The sequence below is a fragment of the Acinonyx jubatus genome, chromosome A1 (genome assembly GCF_027475565.1).
Source record: "Acinonyx jubatus isolate Ajub_Pintada_27869175 chromosome A1, VMU_Ajub_asm_v1.0, whole genome shotgun sequence".
NCBI lineage: Eukaryota > Metazoa > Chordata > Mammalia > Carnivora > Felidae > Acinonyx > Acinonyx jubatus.
In genome coordinates, this window is record NC_069380.1 from 91,557,368 (window position 1) to 91,584,576 (window position 27,209).

Below are 27,209 nucleotides of genomic sequence, written 5' to 3' on the forward strand. Positions count from 1 at the left end.
ACTTGACTCTCCTTCTACCACACCCTTACCACCTCCCCCAGTTTCCCTCCCTCTTCTCCCTCAGCTCTGATGGTATCTTTCACCCCATGGCCTATTCTGGTGATTGTGCAAAAGGGGCAGGAATTCTCACTTAGCACAGTGGCCAACTTAGCCATTCATTATGAAATACTCACAAGTTCTTAGCATGTTTCATGCACTGTGGGTGACTTAGTGGCTCGTCCTGGAGGCTATGCGTAGTGGGGAAAACAGAAATCCAACAGGCATGCAAATAACATATATAATGACAAAGTATGTGGGTGGAGGAAGACATTACTACAAAAAGAATAGCACAGATAATGGCCCTGAGGTGGGACTCAGGATAAGGAGAGAGGCCAACTTAGTTGTGCTGTAGTGAGCAGGGGAGGGCTAGTTATATTCCACTGTAGACTGTCCCCCTTACTCATTTCACCTGGCTGTCAGTCAAGTAAACTCAGAATCAACAAAGCAAAGAGATCCTGAAGGATGGACAGGTACCCTGGGAGATGGGGCATCTTTGGGGAGCCCTCGCTATGGCTCTGTCAGGGCTCTGCTTTTATGTGAGGCTTAACACAATCTTGGCCAAATGTCCTAAATGGTATTCCTGTCTGCTTTGTGCCTCACATTCTGAATCCATTTCTCTGTGAATCCATTTCTCTCTCTCCTTTCTACCCCCTCTCTGTCCCTCCCTTCCTTCTTTCTTCAACTGATAATACCTTAAAACTTCCCAAAATTTATAACAGAAACCAAACTACAAATTCAGGAAGCTCAGAGAATGAGAAGCAGGATAAGTAATTAAAAAAAAAAATTGATGCATAAACATACCGTATTCAAGCTGCAGAAAGCCAAAGCCAAAGAAAGAATATTGAATGAAGCCAGAGTGGGGGAAACTTTACCTGTTGTAATATTGTGATTTATAATAAGAAATATATTGGGGACACCTGGATGGCTCAGTCAGTTAAGCTGAGGCTCAGGTCATGACTTTGGCTCAGGTCATAATCTCATGATTCGTGGGTTCAAGCCATGCATTAGGCTCTGTGCTGACAGCTCAGAGCCTGGAGCCTGCTTTGGATTCTAAAAAATAAACAAAACAAATAAACAACTTTATAATAAGAAATATATTAGGGCGCCTGGGTGGCTCAGTCTGTTAAGTGTGTGACTCTTTTTTTTTTTTTTTTACTGTTTATTTTAGAGAAAGAGAGAGAGACAGAGTGCAGGCAGAGGAGGGGCAGAGAGAGAGGAAGACACAGAATCCAAAGCAGGCTTCATGCTCTGAGCTGTCAGCACAGAGGCCAACGTGGGGCTCGAGCCCACGGACTGTAAGATCATGACCTGTGCTGAAGTCAGTTGCTCAACCGACTGAGCCACCCAGGCATCTGACTCTTGATATTGGGTCAGGTTATGATCTCATGGTTTGTGAGATCAAGCCCCGTGTTGGGCTCTGTGCTGACAGCATGGAGCCTGCTTAGGATTCTGTCCCTCTCTCTCTCTGTACCTCCCCTGCACACTCTCTTTCAAAATAAATAAACTTAAAAAAAAAAAGAAATATATATTTGGTCTTCACCCCATATAGAGAGGAGTCTTTTGCTATGTTAATTAGGTGACTTTTGGACCCCAAATGAAGGGGGAGGCTGGTTGCTGGGGAAACCAACCATGGGACTAGGAACAGGGCTGGATTTCCAATCAGTCACCAGTGGCCGATGATTTTAAGCAACAATGCCAATTGAAGCCTCCATAGAAACCCAAAAGGGTGTGGTTTGGAGAGTTCCAGATGGGGAGCTTCCAGAACTCCAGAAACTCATTTACTCACTAGAGTACCCATTTAGTACAAATGATATTAGATGCTATCAATAGCCACATAAAGAGATACATAGGGCAAGGTCCCGACCAAAGGAGCTTCTGCCCCCTTGGAATTTAGGGCCCATAACGTGGCATGTGGAATGTGTTTTGGTTCATCCACCAGAAGTGTAGAAGATAGTCTAATAGATAACTGCTCAAGGTAATTATAGCATAATGTATTAGTTGAATATAGGATATGGGTAAGTGGAAGGATGGAGACCACGTTGCAAGGGATGGGAAGGAGGATTGTGAATGCTCTCTTATGAGATACCCTCCATGAGATGCCGTTTGAGAGTGGACTCCGATTAATTGAACATGTATACTGCAAACTCTAGGGAAACCACTAACAAAAATTTTTTAAAAAGCTACAGAAGTTGATATAATTCAAACATTTATTTTATCCGCTGCTCATACATGAGAAATACCTTTAAATTTAAGTGTGAGCTCTTTGTAAGAGTGAACCCTTGTCGGGTAGTGGAAAGTGACGTACCTGGCTTTGGGGAATGTGGGCTCCTGTTTGGTCTCCATTTTATGTTTCAAGGATTAGGATGTAAAGAGGAAATGGAAGACGGTACATTTCTCTCTGTGTGCTCTGGTGTTGTCACTTTCACCTTTCCGAGCCCTGATTCCTCGCTTGCCAGTGCACTACCGACAGAGGTAGCCCAACGATGCTGTTGTCAGCTTACATGAAACAACAGATATTTAAGCTTTTGAGGAATCCTAGGACTTCCCTCAATTCTTTTTTCTGTTTTATACTCAGTTTTTAAAAAGAAAAATACTTTTCGGGCAAAGGGAAGTTCTCAACAAATAATCACCAAGCTGTCTATCTTTTATGGTTGCTAAGCAACTGTTAGTTATTTCCTTCCATGCCGAACATGGAAGCCATATTCATGAAAGAAATGCACTGTTTTGTCTGGAAAGTTTTTGGCACCTGTTCCCCGCTCAGCTTAAACTATAAATACTAAGGGTCCTGGGGTCTAACAGTCTAGTTGTTGGCTTTGCTGCAGAAGTTTTGTTCCTCATTTCCTAATGACATATGTGATGAGTTCAAATGGGATTGAAAATCTCTTGGGGGACCTGGGGGGCTCAGTCGGGTAAGCGTCCCACTTCGGCTCAGGTCATGATCTCGTGGTTCATGAGTTCAAGCCCCATGTCTCAGGGCTCTGAGGATCCTGCCTCAGATTCTGTGTATCCCTTTCTCTCTGCCCCTCCCCCACTCATACTCTGTCTCTCTCTCTCTCTCTCTCTCTCTCTCAAAAATAAGTAAAACATTAAAAAAATTTTTTTAAGTATCCAGTGAGTTTTCAAGGATAAATTCTTTACTTGTCAAAATGAATCAGGAATAACTATCCCATTTGGTTTTGTTTGGTTTGTTTCAACTGTTAATGGAAAGAAAATCTTTCAGAAAGGCATATTAGTCATCAAGACACTCTACTCCCACTTTATTAGATACATACCTTGTTTCTTGAGTATGATGGTGACATCACAGAGAGTGGAAGTTTGCCTTTCCAAGTGCTGGCTACCAGCCAGATGGGGCCACGCACAAGTTCACAGGCTCTGCACCTAGGAGGTAGTGCACTGAAGGATTGAAGGAGGAGGACACGATCAAGTAGGTAGGTCAAACTTTTTGCATATTTAGGGAGCTCTAAAGTCAGAGCTCACAGGCTTACAGCCCCTAAGTCTCACTTCCATGTTCCCAGTGAAGGAAATGGGGTGGAGAGTGACCCTGAGCAGGGCAGAGCTACTCTGCTATTCCCCTCAGATGTGGGCATGCAGACAGCTGCCCAAGGAGCAGGGCCTAGACATGCTTGGAGATGCCAGCTGCTGTGGGTCATGATCTCCATGAGGGAGGTGATATCATCCAAAGGATATGTAAATATACAACAGTCCCATTGCAAAGCCATGGGGTCTCAAGGGACCCTGAGGCGAGGAGCATGAAGAACTGGGGAAGGTCCAAAGTCAGTCTCAGGAAACAGCTCAGATCAGAATAATTGTGGAGACAGAAAATATAGGGAGAACAGAGGGTGCCTTTTAAGTACGTCTTGTTTTGTAATTTCGAAGTTACTGGGTTTCAAAACAGCTGGTTATGTCTTATTAGCTAAGCAGACACCTCATTTTGTAAATGCTGGAGTGACTTAATTAAGCCAATGGATTTTAATGTTTGATGAAGGAAGAGGCTGAAGTTATGGGCAACGATTGTAGGGAAAATGAAAAGCTATAGTCAGGGACCTGGGAAGTAATTACCAGTCCTGTCCAGGATATTCCCTGAAATCAATGGGTGGAAGCGTGGTGTTCGTGAGATGTATTCAATTCTGTTAACAGGGAAACTCTCCCTCATCATAAACGCAGACCTGAGTCCCTAGCATGAAATAATAACTATAGCTTTGCCCAAGAGCTGCCGTGACTGCAGAGGTCACACAATCCCGGGAAACTCCCACAGTGATCCTAAATTTTAGGATACTGATAAGATAATCCCTACAGGTTTTTTTTTTTTTTAATGTTTATTCATTTTTGAGAAAGAGAGAGCATAAGCGGGGGAGGGGCAGAGAGAGAGAGAGAGAGAGAGAGAGAGAGAGGGAGAGAGAATCCCAAACAGGCCCTGCACTGTCAGTGCAGAGCCCGACGTGAGGCTCAAACTCACAAACCATGAGATCATGACCTGAGCTGAAGTCAGACACTCAACCAACTGAACCACCCAGGCGCCCCTCCCCACAGTTTTTAAAGCAGCCTCCCATACGATTGCAGAAGTATTCCGACACAGGACATCCTCAGACTCATGACATAGTACTGTTTATTGACAATACTTTATTTTGTAACTTTCTAAAATATTTATTTATTTATTTTAGAGGGGGGAGAAGGGCAGAGAGAGAGGGAGAGAGAAAGAATCCCAAGCAGACTCTGTGCTGTCAGCCCAGAGCCCGATGTGGGGCTTGAACTCATAAACCGCGATACCATGACCTGAGCTGAGATCAAGAGTGAGCCAAGTGAGCCACCCAGGTGCCCTGACAATACTTTAAATCCGAGGTTGGGGCGCCTGGGTGGTTCAGTCAGTTAAGTGTCTGACTTTGGCTCAGGTCATGATCTCATGGTTGTGAGTTCAAGCCCTGCGTTGGGCTCTGTGCTGATAGCTCAGAGCCTGGAGCCTGCTTTGGATTCTGTGTCTCCCTCCCCCTCTCTCTGCCCCTCCCCCATTCATGCTCTGTCTGTCTCTGTCTGTCAAAAATAAATAAACATTAAGAGAAATTTTTAAAAATCCCAAGATGCATGGGCATCCATCCCCTGGGCATAGTCCCTCAGTAAGACTCAATGATGAGATTCTCTTCTGGAGGCAAAGAGAAATTCAGGGTCAGCTGATCTGCTCAGTCTTCGGTTCCCTATTTACATGGTAACACTTGGAATAGGAAACAGAGACAAAGCGGCCATGCTGGGCCACTGGTGCTCCTCCTTCTCCTCGTGGTTCCCTCTTTGCTATGCCCTGGTTCCGGTGGGCAGGAGGAGGTAGCTGGCCCGCTGGCTCCTCTGGGTTTCCACTCAAGCATGTTCCCTTAACCTGGAGATCACAATCCATTTGGAAATTCAAAGTAGTGCAGAAACCTTCCTTAAACCTCTTCTGCTTTTCTTTCACTGGGACACAAATGACCACCTGTTGTCAAGCTTGGCTGGTGCTTTGCTCTGTCTTCTTCATATTATCCCTTCTGGCTTTCCTCTCTTATTTTAATCTCCAGTCCTCTCTCTCTTATCCCGTTGGTCGGTCAGCTTTTTCCTTCTTTCGTCTGGATGAATCTACTTTGTATCTGGATGCAGATGTTGTAGAATGTGTATTTTAAGGCCCCCCCCCCCCTTATAAACCAGATCCTAGAAAAGTCAATTATCTATTTATATTTGGTTCTCTGTTTATAGCCAGGACCAATATGCTGCCTCATAATTGTTTTTGAGAAAATGATATATTAGTAGCTTGGTGGTATGTTTTTCCATTCTGTCAATTCAATCTTCTGATGAAGGTTTGGATTTATTTTTCCTGACCTGTTATCTACAGATTTAATTACAAGTGAATCCTGTATCATTTTCTGCGGCCTTTTGCTGGGGGGGAGGAGTCACTTGCCATGTGCAGCAGTAAAACCACAGGGGAATTTTTTCTCTGCTTTGATCAGCAGCAAGGTTAGGAAAGGAAGCCACATACGTCCCCCGTCTCCAGCAAAAGAGAGAGGGAAATTTTGCCAGACCAAGCTTTAACCCAACAGGGGTACAAGTACTTGTTCGTTAGAAAGAGGGTTTTTCGGGAGTGTTTTAAAAGTGATTTTCTCCCTCATATAAAGTAAGGCAATGTATCATGCACGCGGGAGCCTGGCATCTTTTTTCTTGGGCTTAAAAAGTTTTTTTTAATGTTTATTTATTTTTGAGAGAGAGAAAGACAGAGCATGAATGGGGGAGGGGCAGAGAGAGAGGGAGACCACAGAATATGAAGCAGGCTCCAGGCTCTGAGCTGTCAGCACAGAGCCCCACGCAGGGCTCGAACTCTTGAACCGTGAGATCATGACCTGAGCCGAAGTCGGACACTTAACCGACTGAGCCACCCAGGCGCGGGCAAGAAGTTTCCTTAACAGGAATTTCACATCTGTTGCTCCATCTATTCTGGACTTGTATTTTCATTATACTTCCTGCAGGGAATTTTATCCCAGTGTAGTATATTTTAGGCTTGGAATTCTTTTACTGATCATTCTACCACATGTCTGTGCAAGAAAATATTTATATAAATTGAAAGTAAATTGTTCTTCCTAAATTTGACTTTACTATGATATTCTTTGTGAATGATTTCTGGGGAAAAAAAAGTTTCTTTCAGATTGATTTAACCGCAAACTTGATTATTTCTGCACAATTAATCAAAATAAAATAAATAAAAATATTGATGTGTGACTTGTAAACACAAAAGATAATATTTTTGAAGACACTTTTCTCTTAATAAAACCAATAGGACTTGTTGTCCAGTTCGTGTATGAGTATCGATAAATATTACTTATTGCTGGAATAAAAATAGGACTGAACATCACTTTTATTTATATTTTTCTTTTCTAGATACGAGCACCAAAGCCCTGTTCCCATACCCATATCCCATAAATATATAGAAGGAGCTGTGTTATGTGTATAGCAATGAATTTTTGAATTCCTTCCAAATTGTGCATCCAAATCACATAGTTAGTTATAGGTCATCAAAAATTAATCTTAATGTATAAATTATAAGTATATAATATATAAAGTTTTAACGTACCAGCTGATAACTTGATTAGGTGCCACTTCAATTTTGTTGAAATTGAGGAACGGAAAACTATCTGATTTCCTTCCAGGTGGATTTATTACCTGCTCACTAGACCTATCCTCCCTCCCAATTTCAGGAATGCATATCAAAAAAAACTTTATCAAGACTTACCAATGATTGTTAATTGTACCCATGATTCTTTACTTTTTGGGACCTTGTTGAATGTAGCCCCAGAAAGCGTTGGAAAACAGAAATATTATTGATTTAAGAACACTTCTGTCGGTTTAATACTTTTAAAAGTGCCCAGAGGCAGTAAGGCTCTGGGATCTGCAGTCTTCCGTACAGTGTCCTCCTGGCCTTGATCTCTAGGGATTCCCTCTCAGGGAGGACAGAATTGTGGGGCATGGAAGAGGTCATGTCCAGGGCGCCTGGTTGGCTCAGTCACTGGAGCATCTGACCAGCTCAGGTCATGATCTCACGGTTAGTGAGTTCGAGCCCGCATCGAGCTCTGTGCTGACAGCTCAGAGCCTGGAGCCTGCTTCAGATTCTGTGGTCTCCCTCTCTCTCTGCCCCTCCCCCATTCATGTTCTGTCTTTCTCTCTCTCAAAAATAAATAAACAACAACAAAAAAAAGAAGAGGTCATGTCCTTGGGCATCCTGGACCTTTTTATTTTATTTATTATTATTTGGGGGGGTAGGGGCAGAAGGAGAGGGAGAGAGAGAATCTTAAGCAGGGTCTATGCCCAGCACAGAGCCTGATGCGGGACTTGATCCCACAATGGTGAGATCATGACCTGGGCTGAAATCAAGAGTTGGATGCTTAACTAACTGAGCCTATCAGGTGCCCCTCCTAGAGTTTTTTAAACCCTGAAGTGATGCACCCTAGTAGAATTGGGGGTGAGAGATACTCTTTCCAATTGTAAAGGGTAAAGGGTGACTGGGAAGGAGGAAGAGGGTCGAAAGGAGAGAATCAGCATGATGTCTCCAATCGAGACACATTCTTAGCTGCTCCATTTTTTAAAATTGAGATATAATTAATATAGAACATTTTATTTTATTAAAAAAATTTTTTTAAGTTTATTTGGAGGGGGGAGGGACAGAGAGAGGGAGAGAGAGAGAGAATCCCAAACAGGTTCTGCACTGTCAGCATGGAGCCCGGCTCAGGGCTTGAACTCACAAACTGTGAGATCATGACCTCAACCAATACCAAGAGTTGGATGCTTAACTGACTGAGATACCCAGGTGCCTTAGAACATTTTATTAGTTGCTGGTGTACAACATGAGGATTCAGTATTTGTATATATTGCAGTCAGCTGATCCATTTATGAAACAAGAGGTAAGAATTGAGTCTGGATGGATTTCCCTGAAAACCCACCATGCTGGTCGCTCGTTTTTCCCTTGGAAAAACTTAATAGCCCTCAAAATGTACGTGTTTTCAAGTTTGCAGGCCACTGCTGTAGGGCAAGCCACCAATATCCTTAATATCCTTATTTGTTATATGTTTTCCTCAAGGTAAATACGTAATTATCATTCATAGAAAGTTTTGTGACTTTGGCACACTTTCCTTGGGAATGATGAATAACGCTTACAGAATTCACCTTCACTTGTCTTATGAGAAGGAAAAATGGTCATATTCCTGGCACCAGAGGAATTTCCGCTTCTGTGGAATTTACCCGGAAAATGCCTCCGTAATATCTAAAGCTGGCCCCTGGATAAATGGCCACAGTAACAGACATGAAATCTCCAAACCCTCCTTTCCAACAGTTTGCCCGACCCTCAGTTCCATTAGTGCTGATGATCCTGCCTAGGGAATGATAACAAAGTACAGTGCCTGAGCCAGACCTTGGCAGTAGCCTGCCTGAGCTCCTCATTGCAGACGGAGTTTCTCCCTTGGCAATTGCCCTTTGCTGGTCGACATTTCAGGAGACATAAAATCCCAGCAACCCTGAGCGACTCTTAATGTCTCCAGACAATCTGGGAGCCAAGCTTATTTTGACACACTCCTGCCTCTGTGATTGCCCAAACCTGTTCATTTTGGGTTAGAGCCACAGACCCTTTTTGAGTGAACATTTGAAAAGAGGAAAGCAGAACTGCTTTATTGTAACTATGGAAATGGGCCTGGAGTCCTGCCCATGTGTCTATCCCTACGTTCTGGACAACTCGGTTTATAAAGCAGTGTCTCAGGTGGCTTCTCATGGGCCAGTCTTACTTGCCTCCAACACCTTTGTTACAGAGCAAGCATGGTTGTTATTATGTGGATGCTTATTGAAATCACCTGCAAGCTTTAAAAGATACTGACGCTTGAGACTTGTTCCCCCACTACCAAGAGCTTCTGTTGTTTTTTTTTTAAATGTTTATGTACTTTTGAGACAGAGAGAGAGAGAGAGAGAACATGAGTGGGGGAGGTGCAGAGAGAGAGGGGGACAGAGGATCTGAAGTGGGTTCTGTGCTGACAGCAGATCATGTGATCTCATGTGAGATCATGACCTGAGCCGAAGTCAGATGCTCAACAGACTGAGCCACCCAGGTGCCCTGGGCTTCTGTTTAAGAGCTCTTGGATCTCCTGGCCTAAGTGATTATATAATATGCAGCCAAAGTTGAAAATCATTGCACCAAAGAGTTTTTTTTTAATGTAAATTTGATTATGTCACACTCACTCTTGATATCTTAGTTTTTTTTTTTTTTAATGTTTATTTTATTTTGAGAGAGAAAGTGGGAGAGAGAGGATTCTAACCGGGCTCTGAGCCGTCAGTGCAGAGCCTGACTCGGGGCTCGATCTCATAGTGAGATCATGACTTGAACTGAAATCGAGAGTCAGTCGCTTAACTGACAGAGCCACCCAGGCATCCCACTCTTAGTATCTTAAAGCTTCTTGGTGGTTCTCAAAGTGTGGTCCTGCACAGCTTCAGCATTGCCCGCAACCTGTTAGAATGACAAATGACTGGACTTAACCCCAGACCCCTTAAATCAGAAACTGTGGGAGTGGGATTCAGCAATCTAGTTGAACAAGCCCTCCAGGTGGTTCTGAGTCATGCTGAAGTTTGAGAACAACTGGCCCACAAAATAAAGTCCAAGCTGGAGAGCCTGGCATGCGAGAATGTTACCAGGCCCCCAGATGAGTCCCACCAACAGAGGACTTACTCTGTGGTCTGTTTTCTGTCAATACACGTTTATGTTTATAAACATATCTTTATAAACATATTTGTTTTTACTTATAAACAAATCTTTATAACATGAAGATATTTAAAAATAAGATCCTTTCATGTAATCATGGTTTAATATATCCAACCTTCTTGTGATTTTCAAATGTTATTGAGTAAAAGCAACTCTCTGACAAACTTGTACATGCGAATGCCTAAAGCCATCCCCAGAGACTCTGATTCAGTAACTCCGGGTGGGACTCAGACAGCAGTTTTACTTTTTATCTATTTATTTATTTATATTATTATTTATTTTTATTTTTTCATTTACACCCAAGTTGGTTAGCATATAGTGCAATAATGATTTCAGGAGTAGATTCCAGTGATTCATCGCCTACGTATAACACCTAGTGCTCATCCCAACAAGTGTCTTCCTTAATGCTCCTGACCCATTTAGCCCATCCCCCCCTCCCACAACCCCTCCAGTTTGTTCTCTGTAACTAAGAGTCTCTTATATTTTGTCCCTCTCTCTGTTTCTATATTATTTTTGCTTCCCTTCCCATATGTTCATCTGTTTTGTGTCTTAAATTCCACATGTAAGTGAAGTCATATGATATTTGTCTTTCTCTGACTAATTTCGCTTAGCATAATACCTTCCAGTTCCAACCACGTAGTTGTAAATGGCAAGATTTCTTCTTTATCCATTCATCCATCGATGGACGTTTGGGCTCTTTCCATACTTTGGCTATTGTCGATAGTGCTGCTAGAAACACTGGGGTGCATGTGTCCCTTTGAAACAGCACACCTGTATCCCTTGGGTAAATATCTAGTAGTGCAATTGCTGGGTCATAGGGTAGTTCAGACAGGCAGTGTTAAAAGCATCACAGCTCAGGTGGTACCTGGCTGACTCAGGCGGGGGGAGCATGCAGCTCTTCATCTCAGGGTTGTGGGTTCGAGTCCCACATTGGGTGTAGAGATTCCTTAAAAATAAAGTCTTTAAAAATAAATATGTGAAAGCACCACAGCTTGGTTCTGATTGTAGAGAAAGCCACCACTCTGAGGGTCACACCAAAGGAAGCACAGCAACTTTAGCTGTGCTCTCCTGATAACCATGTGGGTGAGCCTGTGAGATAGTTTAAGAGAGGGCATCTGGGTATCTCTGTCAGCCTCTCCCTACATGAGCAAAAAACTAAGCCCAAGAAGACATACCTTTCAGCATGATAGCAATTTGTGAAAATAACTGGTCACTCAAGCCTATTGCCTGGGCTTTTTTATAATTTGCATTTTTGAAAACAACAACGTCAACAATAACAACAACAGGAGAGAACGTAGGTGACGACATTAAATGTCAAGTGAGTAAGGCATACTTTAAAAACTTAAGAAGAGAAAGAAAGGTCTTTCTGTTTAAGCTATGTGAGAGTCAGGCTTAAGTTACTGGAGGTGGTTCCTAAAGTCGCAACTGATTTATTTTGGAAACCGAACGAGTGTGAGTTAAGAGTCAACGCTCTTTATTTTAATTTAATTTTTTTTGGCACATCCAGTTGTTACAGCATACTTTGCGGAATTACCTTTGCATCTTGGTCGAAATAGGTTGCCTGTATATATGCAGGTCTATTTCTGAGCTCTGTTCTGCTGATCTCTGTGTTGGATCTTCCCCTGATGCCAAACTGTCTTGACCCAGGTAGCTTTTTCATAACTCAATTAGTGTAAGTCCTCCAACTTTATGTTGAAAAAAATTAGTCTGGCTATTCTAAGTTCTTTAGATTTTCATATACATTTTAGAATCAACTTGTCAATATCTCTAAAGGAAGCCCCCTGGCTTCCTTGGGGTGCTGAATCTTCAGATCACCTTGTGGAGAATTGACGACATTGAATCTTTCCATTTCTGGACATAACTCTCCATTTATTTAGGTCTTTTAATTTAATTTAACGTAATTAAAAAAAATTTTTTTTTAAGAGAGAGAACACATGTGCTCACTTGAAGAGCAGGGGCAGAGGGAGAGAGAGAATCTTTTTTTTTTTTTTAATGTTTATTTATTTTTTTAGAGAGAGAGTGCACGCATGCAAGAAGGCACATGGAGGGTGGGGGGTGCAGAATATCCCAAGCAGGCTCCACACCGTCAGCACAGAGCCAGAAGCAGGCCTCGATCTCATGAACCATAAGATCATGACCTGAGATGAACTCAAGTACTTAACCTACTGAGCCACCCAGGAGCCCCTATTTATTTATGTCTTTTAGAATTTCTTACCAAGATCTTTGATTTTCAGGGTCCAGCTCTTACACAGAGTTGGTTACATCGGTCCCAAATATTTCTTGTTTTTTGATGTCGGTTATATTGTTCATGGTTTTTTAAAATCTGTTTTAATTCACATTTTGCTAATCTATGTATAATTGATTTTCATGTATTCACCTAGTATCCAGCGACCTTGCAGACTTGTATAATAGATCTAAAAAGTTTTTGTAGACGTGTTAGGATTTTTGTTTATTTTTTATTTTTTAATGAAAATTGATTTTATTTATTTTTATTTTAATTTTAATTTTTTATATTAAATATAATTTATTGTCCAATTGGTTTCCATACAACACCCAGTGCTCATCCCAACAGGTGCCCTCCTCAATGCCCATCACCCACTTTCCCCTCTTCTGTTTTTTACTTTTATTAAAAAAAATTTTTTTTTAATGTTTATTATTGAGGGACAGAGAGAGTGCAAGCCGGGGAGGGGCAGAGAGAGAGAGGGAGACACAGAATCTGAAGCAGGCTCCAGGCTTTGAGCTGTCAGTGCGGAGTCTGATGTGGGACTCAAACCCACAAACTGTGAGATCATGACCTGAGTCGAAGTCAGATGCTTAACTGACTGAGCCACCCAGGCACCCCGACGTGTTAGGATTTTCTATGCAGATATCATGCTGTCTGGGAATAAAGACAGTTTTACTTCTTTCTTTCCATTCTCTGTCTTTTTTTTTTTTTTTTTGCTTGCTTTATTAAGGTGACTAGAAATTCTAATAGAATGTTAAGTAGAAATGGTGAAGGGCGTCTGGGTGGCTTAGTCGGCTGAATGCCTATTTTGCTTAAGGTCATGATCTCATGGTTTGTGAGATCGAGCCCACATTGGGCTTAGCACCAAGCATAGAGCTGGCTTAAAATTCTCTCTCTCCTCCCTCTGACCCTCCCCGCACTCATGCTGTCTCTCTCTCAAAAAAAAAAAAAAAAAAAGTGGTAAGAGTAGGCATTGGCTTCTTCCTGCTCTTAGGGGGAGAGCATTTTTTCACCATTAAGTACAATATTAGTTATACTTTTTTTAAAGGTAGTCTTTATCAGATTAGGGTAGTTCCCTTCTATTCCTGGTTTACTGAGAGCTGTTTACCACTAGTGACTATTGAATTTTGTCAGATGCTTTTTCTGTACCTGTTGAGATGATCCTCTGGTTTTTCGGCATACGTATGTACTGTTGGTATATTGATGGTGTTGATGTTCTAGCAGCTATGCTTTGGTAAGAGAAATCACCTGACTTGAGAGGAAATTTAAAAAATGGAACTACCACTGACAATCAAGAAACCTCTTCTTGTCATAGATTATTTCCCCCTGCTGTGCTTCATGGCTTTAAACACTTGCAATGGATTAAAAAAAAAAGTTGGCTTTTCCTTTCATCTATGCTAATGCTTTCCATTAGGAATCAATGATATTGGATTATCCAAATTTAGTACTGGCATTTTTGCAAGGGAGAATAATGAAATGTTGTCTTCTGCCAGAGAGGAAAGGGAATTAATGTTGATTAAGAATTCATTATTCTTATATAAGCTCTTTGCATGTAGTTTATCATGTAAAACTCTCCTTACAAATACCTAGTAGCTGAGAATCATCTTCATTTTTCAGATGAAACGACTCAGAGAAATTTACTCATACAATGAATCAGATTCATGCATTTTTAGTTTTAAAAACAATAATAAGGACACCTGGGTGACTCAGTTGGTTAAGCCTCCGACTGAATTCAGCTCAGGTCATGATCTCACGGTTCATGAGTTCGAGCCCCGCATCAGGCTCTGTGCTGACAGCTCAGAGCCTGGAGCCTTCTTTGGATTGTGTCTCCCTCTCTCTCTGCCCCTCCCCTGCTTGTACTCTGCCTCTCTCTCTCTCTCTCTCTCAAAAATAAATTAAAAAAAAATAAAAAAAATTGAAAAAACAACAAAAAACCCAACAATAAAACATTACAGAAAATTTGGAAAAAAAAGAAGTAGTAAATCACTCACCATCTCCATGCCCTTATGCAATAAGTATTTTTGGGAACAGATGTTGATTTTTTTGGTCTAAATATCAGTATGAAGAGCCACTGTGTTAAATGCTTATATATATTCTTCTAATATTTACCATTTACCACGTGTGTATGAGGGAGAAATGTAGGTAAAACACCTGGTACTATATCCAGCACTTAGTATGAACCAATAAATGATGGTTATTTAAAAAAAAAATTAATTTTATTTGGGTATTTTTTTCAAAATTTTTAATGTTTATTTATTTTTGAGACAGAGACAGAGCAGGAGTGGCGAGGGGCAGAGAGAGGGGGAGACACAGAATCTGAAGCAGGCTCCAGGCTCTGAGCTGTCAGCACAGAGCCGATGTGGGGTTTGAACTCACGGACCATGAAATCATGACCCGAGCTAAAGTCTGATGCTTAACCGACTGAGCCACCCAGGTGCCCCAAATGAGGGTTATTTTTATTATCGTTGCCATTTTGTGTCTTGACCACAGCATGGTCTCCCCAAGGGTACAGATAGTGTTCTCAATAGTAGTCATTCATAGTGCCCAACATGAGATGTGGCTTTTAAGCGATACTGTGGGATCAGTGGCTGGTTGATGAACTCACCAACTCCTGTTCAGTTTGGCAGAACAGGAACACAATCTGTCCAGCCTGCTCATGAAAGAGAAGGAGGAGTAAAAAAGACTGAAATCTTCTGGTGATGGCAATAAACAAAAGCACATAATATTGCCTGTTACTCAGAATCTTCAATTCAGGACAAAGGAAATGCTCAGTTGGTTGCCCAGAGCATGGTGCTTGTGGCTTCATGATCCTAACTCACCCTCAGCCCTTTGATTCCTCCACCTGCAGGCATACCCATCGTCAGCTTCAAAGTCACGTTCTCAGTCCTGACCCACCAGTGAGCGTCGTGTTAACTCCAAGGAGGAGGAAGAACATTGAACGGTGGGAAAACAGGTGGAAGGCTCTCTGTTGGCCTGTGCTGGAATCCTGGTTCTGTGTTTCAGGAAAAGTTTAGGATGCTTTTAGTGGCTAGTTGAAATAAAAATCGGAACACATGAAAGCGCTCTCAACTCGTCTACCAATAAGGTAATTCCTCAGTTCCTGTAATGGGACTTCCCAAAGGGAGTAGGGCTTCAGAGATGGCGGTTGGCTCCTCAAAGATGCAGTTGAGAACTTAGGTCCTGCCATCCCTCCATTCTTCCACCCTTGTGTTAATGGCATCCTAGGCCCAGCAGCTTGATGGCCATGGTGTTCCTGGACACAGCATTCACATCCAGCAATGACCAGTGGAAGAGGGAGACTATGTGTCTTTTAATTCCCTCTTACGAATCACAGGAGGCAGGCATCACAGCAGGACTGGACAGAATTGGATGAGTTACTGGTGAAGGAATGTATTATCACAAAGCTGTCAGGTGTACCCTGGATGTGGGGTGGGACCAGCTTCCCAGAAGACCCTTCTATACACAAAATCTTGGCTTTCAGGAGAAAAAAGGGGCAGGGATGGATGTTGGGTAGGAAAGTTCTGTGTTTACATTACGTGGTCCCTTCGGAACTGGGTGTCCTGAGGCTGGAGTCACAGCCTGAAGTGATTTGAGTTAGTTTATCACCTGTCAAGTGGGAATATTAATGCACTGCTCCCAGGGTTTTTATGTACGTCAACTGAAATTATAATATGTAAAAGAGCCATGGAAAGTGGTGTCATTGTTGTCTTATCTCTTTAACTCACACTGGATATCCTAATGAGTTTAGTAGTTCAGTAATGTTTTTCTGTGTCTTAGTCCTATCTCCAGTCAGATTGTAAACATCCTGAAATTGCTTATCCTTTGGTGATCTATATTTTCTAGAATATTGAGCCCATAGTATGTTCTAAATGTTTAATTGACTGCAGTATTCTCCATTTAAAAAGCATCTTTTACAGACAACAGAAAGAATCCTCATAAAAAAAAAAAAAAACATTTATAGGGTTCCTGTGTGACTCAGTCAGTTAAGGATCCAACTTTAGGCACAGGTTGTGATCTTGCAGTGCTTGGGTTTGAGCCCCACATTGGGCTCCGTGCTGACAGTGCTTTGGATTCTCTCTCTCTCCTTCTCTCTGCCCCTCTGCTTGCATTCTCTCTCTCCAGAATAAATAACCTTTAAAAAGCCTTTCTTTTGGAGTGTTTCAGTCTTCTTACCTTTTGCAATGTATAGATTCATTTATTAGCACTTTTGCAAATAAGGGAAAAGTACATTCAGTTCCTCCATGATTTTAATGGCTCCATACAGTTTCCGTTAGGGTCAGTGATAAAGTACCAGACAGAAATCAGGATCAACAATGTGAAAAATGATCAGGGTCAGGGCCTGTGTCTAGCCCGGTGCAGGTTTAATCCTGGTAAAATTGTGGTTAGTGATACACACGGTTACTGAGAAACACAATGCATGGAACTGGACGGAAAATGAGCTCACACGGCACCCCAGGAGGCCAGGGGATGTACCGTGGACATAGAGGGTGGAGGTCAGTCTACTCTTGTTTTAATCAGAGACTACTTGGGCTTTAGGCCTTATCTCTTAAGCTTCTTGTAGGAGCTGAAAAAGCCATTTCTCCTCCCGGTCTCAAAGTTACTCTCCTCGTTCAGGGTCACCACCCCATTCACAGTTTATCCAATATTTTCTCAACTTCAGATCCAATAAAATTTCTTAACGGTGGAATACAGTCCGTGGTATTGTAATAGCATTGTACGGTGACAAATGGCGGCTACCCTTGCGGTGAGCACCACGTAAGTACAGAGAAGTTGAGTCAACGTGTTGTACACCTGAAACTAATGTCATTGTGTGTCAATGATACCTTAATGAAAAAAAATTTAAGTTATTTTTAGCCTCCCTTTGCACTTATATTTTGCCACTTTGCTACTTAAAGTAGCAGCACCTGCTAGGTTACCAGGCACATGTGATAATAATTGGTATCATAATTAATTGAGAGCTTGTGTTCACTAATGTTCCTACTCATCTTTTTTTTTTTCTTTTTTGATGTGTATTTTTGAGAGAGAGAGAGAGAGCGGGAGTAGGGGAGGGGCAGAGAGAGAGGGAGAGAGAATCCTAAGAAGGCCCTGCAGTGTTAGGGAAGAGCTGGATGCAGGGCTTGACCCCATGAACCATGAGATCATGACCTGAGCTGAAATCAAGAGTCCAACACTTAATCTACTGAGCCGCCCAGGTGGACCTCTCCTCATCTTAAAATGACTTTTAAGTTAACTTTTATTAGCCTGGTTTTATAGATGAGGAAGCTGAGCCTGAGGGGTTTTTGTAACTTGCCCAAACTGATTGGTAGATGAAGGACCTGAACCCAGGTAGGTCCTTTAGGCTTGGAAGCTGCCGCTCTCGTCTGACTATATCTCAAATACGATCTTGCTGAGTCTCTGTGTTCTTGTCGTTAAAGTTGGCCAGTAAGCTTACCAAGATTTTCCATGCCTTGAGGCTCTAAGTTTTATGAATTCTAAGATTAACTCATCAAAATCTTGCAGGGAAGTAACATTCTTGGCATCCCTCCTCCTGATTTAAATACCCTGGATCGAGTGGGTATGTTCAAAAGTAAAAGGGCTTTATTTACATGTGAATATGTACATGAGTATGAATATAGATGTATAGAATATCTTCTTTAGTATTGAATATTTACAGACTTAACCAAGATTTTAGAAGTTGTGAGGTTTGGAAACCTCCCCCTCCCAATATGCCATTAACAGTAGCTTTCCTTGAAAATATAGGAACATTTGGTAATTATTTGGTAATTGACATTATAAATATTAGATACATTTTCTGTGTGATAGAACAAGTAGGTACTCTCGTTAATAATCATTTTTATTTGGGGAGCCTGAGTGGCTCAGTCAGTTAAGCATCCAACTTAGGTTCAGGTCATGATCTCACGGTTTGTGGGTTTGAGCCCTAAGTCAGGCTCTAGGCTGACAGCTCAGAGCCTGGAGCCTGCTTCAGATTCTGTGTCTCCCTCTCTCTCTGCCCCTCCCCCGCTTGCACTCTGTCTCTCTCTCTCTCTCTCAAATATAAATAAACATTAAAAATAAAAATAATGATCATTTTTATTTATTGGGTTGATGGGCTTTGCTAAGGGCCAGCATTTAAATGCCCTAAGTTAATAAAAACTAATTTATTTTGGGGTGCTGGGTGGTTCAGTCAGTTAGGAGTCCCACTTTGGCTCAGGTCATGATCTCCTGGTTCCTGAGTTCGAGCCCTGCATCAGGCTCTGTGCTGACAGCTCAGAGCCTGGAGCCTGCTTCGGATTCTGTGTCTCCTTCTCTCTGTCTATGCTCCTCCCCTGCTCACACTCTGTTTCTTTCTCTCTCTCTCTCTCAAAAATAAATAAACATTTAAAAAATTAAAACAAAACTAATTTATTTCAACAAATCATTATTAAGTGAATCTCAATTTTTCTGGAGTTTATGTAAAATATATTCATGAGCGGTTGGGTTTACTTTGGCAGAGGAAGGCAATGTATCCTGCTAACTAAAAACCTTATCTCTTATTTTGAGAAGTAAATTGGTGAGCAAAACCAGATTTAAGCTGGAATAACTTCGGTAGTCAATGAAAGAGAAAATACAAATCCTGTTTCCAGGGAAAGTGTATTTGGTGATGACTCAGACGAATGCCAGGGCCTGATAAGAGGGCTCCTTTAGAGTTTTAATTGAAATGTGACTACAGCAAGGGATTGACAGAAATCACTTCTGATTTCCAGATAAATGCATACATCCAATGTCACTGAAAGCTGATAAGACAGATTTCCAGCGAAGAGATTTAAATAGTACCTCCTGCCCGGCTTATTCTGAAAGAGGAGGACGCCCTTGCAACTTTGTTTATTTGACAACTGAATTTTTAATGGCCGTCCGGGTGTCACTGGCAGTAGAGTAGTATTATTTCCATTTTCTCAGACATTTTCAAGGGCCTTTGTTCTCTGTGGCTATTGAAATGTGAAGTAATAAGATAATATCAACAGCTAGCTTACAGGCTTCCATTGTCATTGTTAGCAGAACACTGACCTCTAAGGTTGTTGGTTTCCCAATGTGCCAAGAAACGCATCTTTGGAAGCGAGGTCTAACACCTGCATTATCTTACCATGCTGCATGCGCATGCACCTCGGGGCAAATGGTGCCCAGCAGGGCTAGCGCATTGGGAAGCCATGGGTCTTCCTAGTACTTTGTTCCCCAGGAATGCAGCTTCTGGTACTCGATGCAAACCAGGTAGTATTCTGTCACCTCCCTTCAGTGTGGCTACTGAGACTACTTCATTCACAACTGCAGGAAGGAATCTTCTGATTCAGTGGAAGGAGCTAACTATAGAGGCATGGGAAGAGGATCCTGTTTGGGGAAGAAAGGATCAACGGCCCCAGAGCCTTTCCCTGCCATTAGAAATTGGGTTGCTCTGGTGGAGCCACTCTGAAAACAGTGTGGAGGTTCAAAAAATTAAAAATAGAACTAACCTACAACACAGCAGTTGCACTACTAGGAATTTATCCAAAGGATACAGGAGTCCTGATTTGAAGGGGGCACATGCACCCCAGTGTTTATAGCAGTGCTATAGCCAAATTATGGTAAGAGCCCAAATGTCTATCAACTGGTGAATGGATAAAGAAGATATGGTACATATACACAATGGAATACCACTCAGCGATGAAAAAGAATGAAATCTTGCCATTTGCAACAATATGTATGGAACAGGAGGGTATGATGCTAAGTGAAATAAGTCAGTCAGAGAAAGACAGATATACATGATTTCACTCATGTGTAGAATTTGAGAAACTTAACAGATGGCCATAGGGGAATAGAAAAAAAAATATGGAAGGAAAAATATGAGGGAAGCAAACCATAAGAGACTCTTAAATACAGAGAACAATTGAGGGTTGAAGGGGGAGGGGGAGATTGGTGACAGGTATTAAGGAGGGCACTTGTTGGGATGAGCACTGAGTGTTGCAGGTAAGTGATGAATCATTGGATTCTACTCCTTGAACTCAAGACCCCAAGATCAAGAGTCACATGCCCTGCTGACTGTGCCAGCCAGTCACCCCTAAGATCAATATTTTTTTTAACCAAGCTTCTCGTGTATGAAAATATTGAGGAAATATAGTTTTCTCTTGGCTAGTAACTTGTTACTAACATAGTAACTTGATAGTAGCTTCCAGTAATAGGAGCTTATGCGTCTTCTAGGCCTGGGAGTGTGCCATTTAATGTATTTTCTAGGTAAATCTTTCATTTGGTAGAGTTTGAAAACCATAGGCCTGGAAGAATATGTTCTTTAGATTGTTCGGAAGTATGGATATGATGGTTTTTATACCTCCACTTGACTACACCACGGTACCCAGATATTTGGTTCAAAATTATTCTAGATGTTTCTAGATATTTCTGTGCTATATTTACATAAGATTAATGTTTTAGATCCATGGGCTTTGAGTAAAGCAGATTATCCTCCTAATGGGGGTGGACCTAATCTAGTCCTGTGAAGGCCTTAACAGAGAAAAGACTGACCTCCTCTTAAAGAGGGAGGTTCTGCCAGCAGACTGCCTTCAGACTCAAACTACAGATCCTCTCTGGGTCTCCGGCCTTCTGGCTTACCCTTGCTGGTTCTGTTAGGTCACAAAGAAAACCTTGATAAATTTTTTAAAACATGGAAACATAGAAATCGTGGGATCTTACTCTCAGATCACAATGCAGTAAAAGTAGGAGTTAACACAAAACAAAAACCTCTCCCATACAGTTGAAAATTTCAAAAAAGAATACAGTTATCATTGTCACATTCCATATAGAAACTCCTAGCAAAGGCCACTTATGAGTTCAGAAGAGAATTTGTAGCTTTACACTCTTCCTAAACAAGGACGAATGGAAATAAATTACGCATTCTACTCAAGACCTTTGAAAAAACATCCCATGGAAAATCAGAAGAAAAGATGTAACAAAGAAAAGGCAAAGCAGGAGTCAATAAATAAATGGAATCTAAAAACAAACAAAGTAGATAGAAATAGACTCATAAATACAGAGAACAAACTGGTGGCCGCCAGAGGGAAGGAGGTGGAGGGATGGGTGAAATGGGGGGAGGGGATTAAGCAATACACACTTCCAGTCATAGAATAAATAAGTCACATGGATGAAAAGTACAGCCTAGGGAACACGGTCAATAATAGAGTAATAAAATAGTATGGTGACTGATGGTGAGTACACCTGTGATAAGCCCCGAGTACTGTATAGAGTTGTTGAATCAATATGTTGCACACCTGAAACTAATATAATGTCATATGTCAACTCTATGTCAATAAAAGAAATCTCAGGTAAATGACTTTATGTCTCAAGGAACTTGCAAAAAGAGAGCAAACTAAACTCAGGAGTTAGGAGAAGGAAATAATAAAGATTAAAGCAGAAATAAGTGAAAGAGGGAATAGGAAGACAAATAGAAAAAGTCAACAGAACTAAGAGGTGGTTATTTTGGGGAAAAGATAAACAAAATTAACAAACCTTTAGCTAAGAAAGAGAGTGAGTTAAAATGAATTCAGAAAGGAAAGAGGAGATATTGCAACTGATGTCACAGAAATTAAAAAGGATCCCAAGAGACTACAGGGAACAATTATACCCCAATAAACTGGATATTCTCTAAGAAATGCGCAAATTGCTAGAAACATCAACCTTCTAAGACTGAATCATGAAGAAATAAAGTCTGAACAGATTCATAATAAATAAGGAAATTGATTCAGTGATCCAGAACATCCCAGAAAAGTCCAAGACCAGATGGCTTCACTTGTGAATTCTTCCAAATATTTTTAGAAGTATTAACATCAGTCCTTCTCAAACTCTTCCAAAAAATCGAAAAGGAGGGAACATCCCAGACTCATTTTACAAGGCCAGCATTATCTGATACCAAAGCCAGACAAAGACATTACAGGAAGAGAAAATTGCAGGCCAATATTCCTAATGAATATAAATGCAAAATACTAGCTAACAAAAATACTAGTCATCGTCCACAGAATACTAGCAAACTAAATTCAACAGTACATTAAAAGGATCATACCCCATGACCAGGTGGGATTTATTCCTGGGATTCAAGGATGGTTCAAATTAGGTAAATCAATAAACACAATATATTACATTAGTACAATGAAGGATAGGATGCCCCAGTGGCTCAGTTGGTTAAGTATCCAACTCTTGATCTCAGCTCAGGTCTTGATATCAAGGTCATGAGTTTGAGCCCCATGTTGGGTTCCATGCTGGGACTGGAGCCTATTTAAAAAAATAATAATAATGAAGGATAAAAATCCATATCTCAATAGATGCGGAGAAAGTATGTGACAAAATTCAACACCTTTTTATGATAAAAACTCAAAAAACAAACAAACAAACTCAACAACACTGGGGATAGAAGGAAATTATCTCAAATTATAAAGGGTGTGTATGAAAGCCTACAGCATGTACTATGGGGAAAGAGCAGTCTCTTTAATAAATGGTGCTGAGAAAATTGGACAGCCACATGCAAAAGACTGAATCTGGACTGCTAACTCAAAATGGATTAAAGATTTAAATTGAAGACCTGAGACTATAAAACTTCTGGAAGAAACATAGGGCTGAGTTCCTTGGCATCAGTCTTGGCATTGACTTTTTGGGATTTGACACCAGAAGCAAAGGCAACAGAAGCAAAAACAAGCAAGTGGGACTACATCCAACTAAAAATCGTCTACACAACAAAGAAAACCATCAAAAAATGAAGGCAACCTACTGAATGGGAGAAAATATTTGCAATCTACACACCTGATAAGGGCTTAATATCAAAATATGTAAGGAACACTTACAACTCAATAGCAAAACACCCCTAATAACCTGACTTAAAAATGGGATAAAGACTTGAATAGATGTTTCTCCAAAGAAGACATACAAATGGCCAGAAGGTATATGAAAAAATGCTCATTGTCATTAACAATTAAGGAAATGCGAATCAAAACCACAATGAGATATCACCTCACACCTGTCAGTGTGGTTGTTATAAAAATTACAAAAGACAACCTGTGTTGGTAAAGATGTGGGAAATTGGAATACTTCCTTGTACACTGTTGGTGGGAATGCAAATTAGTGTAGATGCTATGGAAAACAGTTCGGAGTTTCCTCAAAGCGTTAAAAATAGAACTATCATATGATCCAACAGTACCTGTTTTGTACTCCGGGGTATTTATGCAAAAGTATTGAAATCAGAATCTTAAAGGGATATTAGCACTCCCATGTTCATTGCATTGAATAGCCAAGAGGTGGAAACAACCTAAATGTTCGGGAACAGATGAATGGATAGAAAAATGTGATAAATATATATTATATTATGCAGATTATAATTATATATTATTCAACCTTAAAAAAGAAGGAAATTCTGTAATATGTAGCAGTATGGATGAGCACATTATACGGAGTGAAATAAGGCAGTCACAGAAGGACAAATATTGCATGATTGCAACTTACATGAAATATCTAAAATAGTCCAGCTCATAGAACCAGAGAGTATAATGGTGATTACCAGGAGCTGGAGGAGAAGGAATTTCTAGAAATCTAATATACAATAGTGTGCCATCATTAACAACACAGTACTGAACACTTTGTTATTAAAAATTTGTGAAGAGGGTTGGGGTGCTTGGGTGGCTCAGTCCGTTAAGCATCTGACTTCAGCTCAGGTCGTGATCTCGCGGTTCATGGGTTCAAGCCCCATGTCAGGCTTTGTGCTGACAGCTCAGAGCCTGGAACCTGCTTCAGATTCTGTGTCTCCCTCTCTCTCTGCCCCCTCCCACTGCTTGCACTCTGTTTCTCAAAAATAAATAAACATTAAAAAAATTGTTAAAAGGTTAGATCTCATGTTAAATGTTGGTACCACAATAAAATAAAAATATAAAAAGTAAGAAGGGGGTGCACCTGGGTCGCTCAGTTGGTTAAGCATCTGACTCTTGATTTTGGCTCAGGTCATGATCCCAGGATTGTAGGATCGATCCTTGTGTTAGGCTCCATGCTGAGCTTGGGGTCTGTTTAATATTCTCTCTTTCTCTCTCTCTCTCTGTCCCTCCTCGCTCCCCCTCTCTCTCTTGCTCCCTTTGTCCCTTTCCCCCGGTCATGCTCGCTCTCTCTCTCTAAAAAAAAAAAAAACAAAAAACAAACTTAAAATAAAAAGTGAAAAAGGTAAAAGAAATGCCCCTGGAACCAGAAGAAGAGAGTCATTTAGAAAAAGCCTTCTTTGTGGGGCGCCTGGCTGGTTCAGTTGGTTGGGCGTCTGGGTGGTTCAGTTGGTTGGGCGTCCGGCTTCGGCTCAGGCCATCGTCTCATGGTTCTTGAGTTTGAGCCCTGCATTGGGCTCTGTGCTCATGGCTCAGAGCCTGGAGCCTGCTTCGGATTCTGTGTCTACTTCTCTCTCTGCCCCTCCCCTGCTCGTGCGCTGTCTCTCTCTCAAAACCAAAAAGAAACCTTACAAAAATTAAAAAACAAAAAAAGAAAAAGCCATATTGTGAGGAGTTGTAACTTTTGGTTCTACCCTACAAGGAGGAAGAAGGAAGATACCTATTCCAGTGTGACTTTCCTCCCTATCACTTCCTGCTGGGACCCTCTATTTGCTAAGTCCAACCAGTAACAAAGAACCCGTGCTACAGGTACCCAACTCTCTGCTCCAAGAGGTAGGCTCTCTACCTCTTGGAGCAGAGAGTTGGGTGGAGAAGGTTGAAGAGGGGACTTAAAATGGCAAATGGAAGATACACAGCCCAAGTAGGGCCTCTCAGTAAGGTAGGCTTGTTTGGATAATCTTTACATCTTTGTCACCCCAGGCAGCTTATTGTAGGAAGGTGCTCACACAGATGGATTGAAATCAAAGACCAGCCTTCTGGCTGGGGTGGTATCCTCTCTAGGTTTTGTTTTGGGGGGCTGGCCTAGTTGAACTGAATCTGACTCCACTCATCCGGTGAAGGATGCTGGGTCAGCCGGTTATATGAGGCCAAGGGGGATGAGATGAAGTCAATCTTGTTGAAGAAAAAAGACCGTTAGTTAACACGGTGGTTATGTAAACATCCTTTGTTCAAATGGAGTTCCACCTTGAGTTCCAGGTCTTCACATGTGAAGGTGGAGCTGCTTGGGATGAAGAGGAAAGGAAGTATGGAGGCCTCCAAGAATTTGGGGCTGGAGTTTTGAGGACAGTTTTAAAACAGTGGGTCCATTAATTAATTAATTAACTAAGAGAACATGTATGCATGATCAGAGGAGAGGCAGAGAGTGAGGGAGACAGAGAATCCCAAGTAGGCTCCACACTGTCAGCACAGAGCCCGACACGGGGCTCCATCTCACGAACTGTGAGATCATGACCTGAGGTGAAACCAAGAGTCGGATGCTTAAGTGCCTGAACCACCCAGGTGCCCTAAGTGGGTCCTTTTCAAGGCTCTCCCCATGCACACAGGAAAACCAAGAACCAGTGAGTGGAAGTCTAGTGCTCAAGGTCAAACAAGGAGCTAGTAGCTACAACATGTCCAAAGCCAGGTCTCCTCACTCCCAGTCTCACGGTCTGCCCATCTTTCCTTGCTGCTGTATCATAGCCCGGACTGTTTTTGCTTTTAATTGCACATGTTCTCTATGCATAGGCTGCCTGCAGGATATATTTACTCCTTGTGCTGCTAAAGGAGGAGAATTGCCTATGTTCTTTGCTCATAGATGTCAAGGGGAATGGATCCCCTACTTCCTTGAGGTTGTGTATGGTTACTATGGGCATGGCAGCCTTCGACATGGTGTCCTTACAGGGTGATGTTGGCTTGTAATTGCCACATTTTTCCTCATAGTAATTCTCTTAATTATATTTTCTGGGGCTTGACTCACTGTGACATTAGCTGTCCATTTGTCGTCTTAATTTTGCAGGTTTTTTTAGAGAGATGCTACTGTGAGATCCTGGTGCTTCTCCAGAGGGCTCGACAGAGTTCCCGGAGGCAGGTGCACAGCCAGGCCTCTGTGTACCTGAAGATTTGGTGGGTGGCCTCCCAGAGGAAGTGGAACTGCTCCCCTGTATCTTCACACTTCGAAATACTACTTTTTAAGAACAAAATGGCTAGACTTCCCCAACTTACGATGAACCAAAATAGTGCTTTTAGAGCAACAATTTATTGAAACCAAATCCTGGGGTACCATATTAATTTGTACTATTTTCAAGCCAAAAGAAAGTATTGGTATTTATTTCTATTATTTATTATTTTATTATTAACACGATCGATGAGACTTTTGTATTAAGCTAATATCGTAATAAATGAAAGAATAAAAAACCATAGTTTCATTCATAGTCTTTTATATTTCTGTCTGTAGTTGAAAAGGAAAGTTGATAATTTTTCCCCCTCACTCAGGAAATCCCTCTTAGCATTTTTTTTTCCCCCTGAGAGAGACAGAGTATAAGCAGGGGAGGGGGCAGAGAGAGAGGGAGATGCAGAATCTGAAGCAGGCTCCAGGCTCCCAGCTGTCAGCACAGAGCCCGGTGTGGGGCTTGAACTCATGAACCATGAGATCATGACCTGAGCCAAAGTCAGATGCTTAACCAACAGAGCCCCCCAGGCACCTCTCTCTTAGCATTGTTAATCTAGACATGTCTTCGTGCAAAGCGGGCATAAGATATACAATGGTTGTGGTGCCTTTTTCTTCTATCTTCTGAAAAGGGAATCTCTCAGGGATTGTAACTTCAGGTGTCCTTGTCGT

At 41.6% G+C, this 27,209-nt stretch overlaps 1 long non-coding RNA gene across 2 annotated transcripts; it reads left to right on the top strand.

Moving 5' to 3' along the window:
* The first annotated feature begins 1,765 nt into the window (after positions 1 to 1,765).
* LOC113604577 (uncharacterized) lies at positions 1,766 to 26,734 on the top strand. 2 transcript variants are annotated; one of them, XR_008297243.1, is made up of 3 exons: positions 1,766 to 2,014; positions 15,355 to 15,591; positions 26,388 to 26,734. It is a non-coding gene; the product is annotated as an uncharacterized LOC113604577 (long non-coding RNA). The 2 variants fall into 2 exon arrangements; XR_003426556.2 differs by lacking the exon at positions 1,766 to 2,014 and adding an exon at positions 3,334 to 3,467.
* Positions 26,735 to 27,209: the final 475 nt, after the last annotated feature.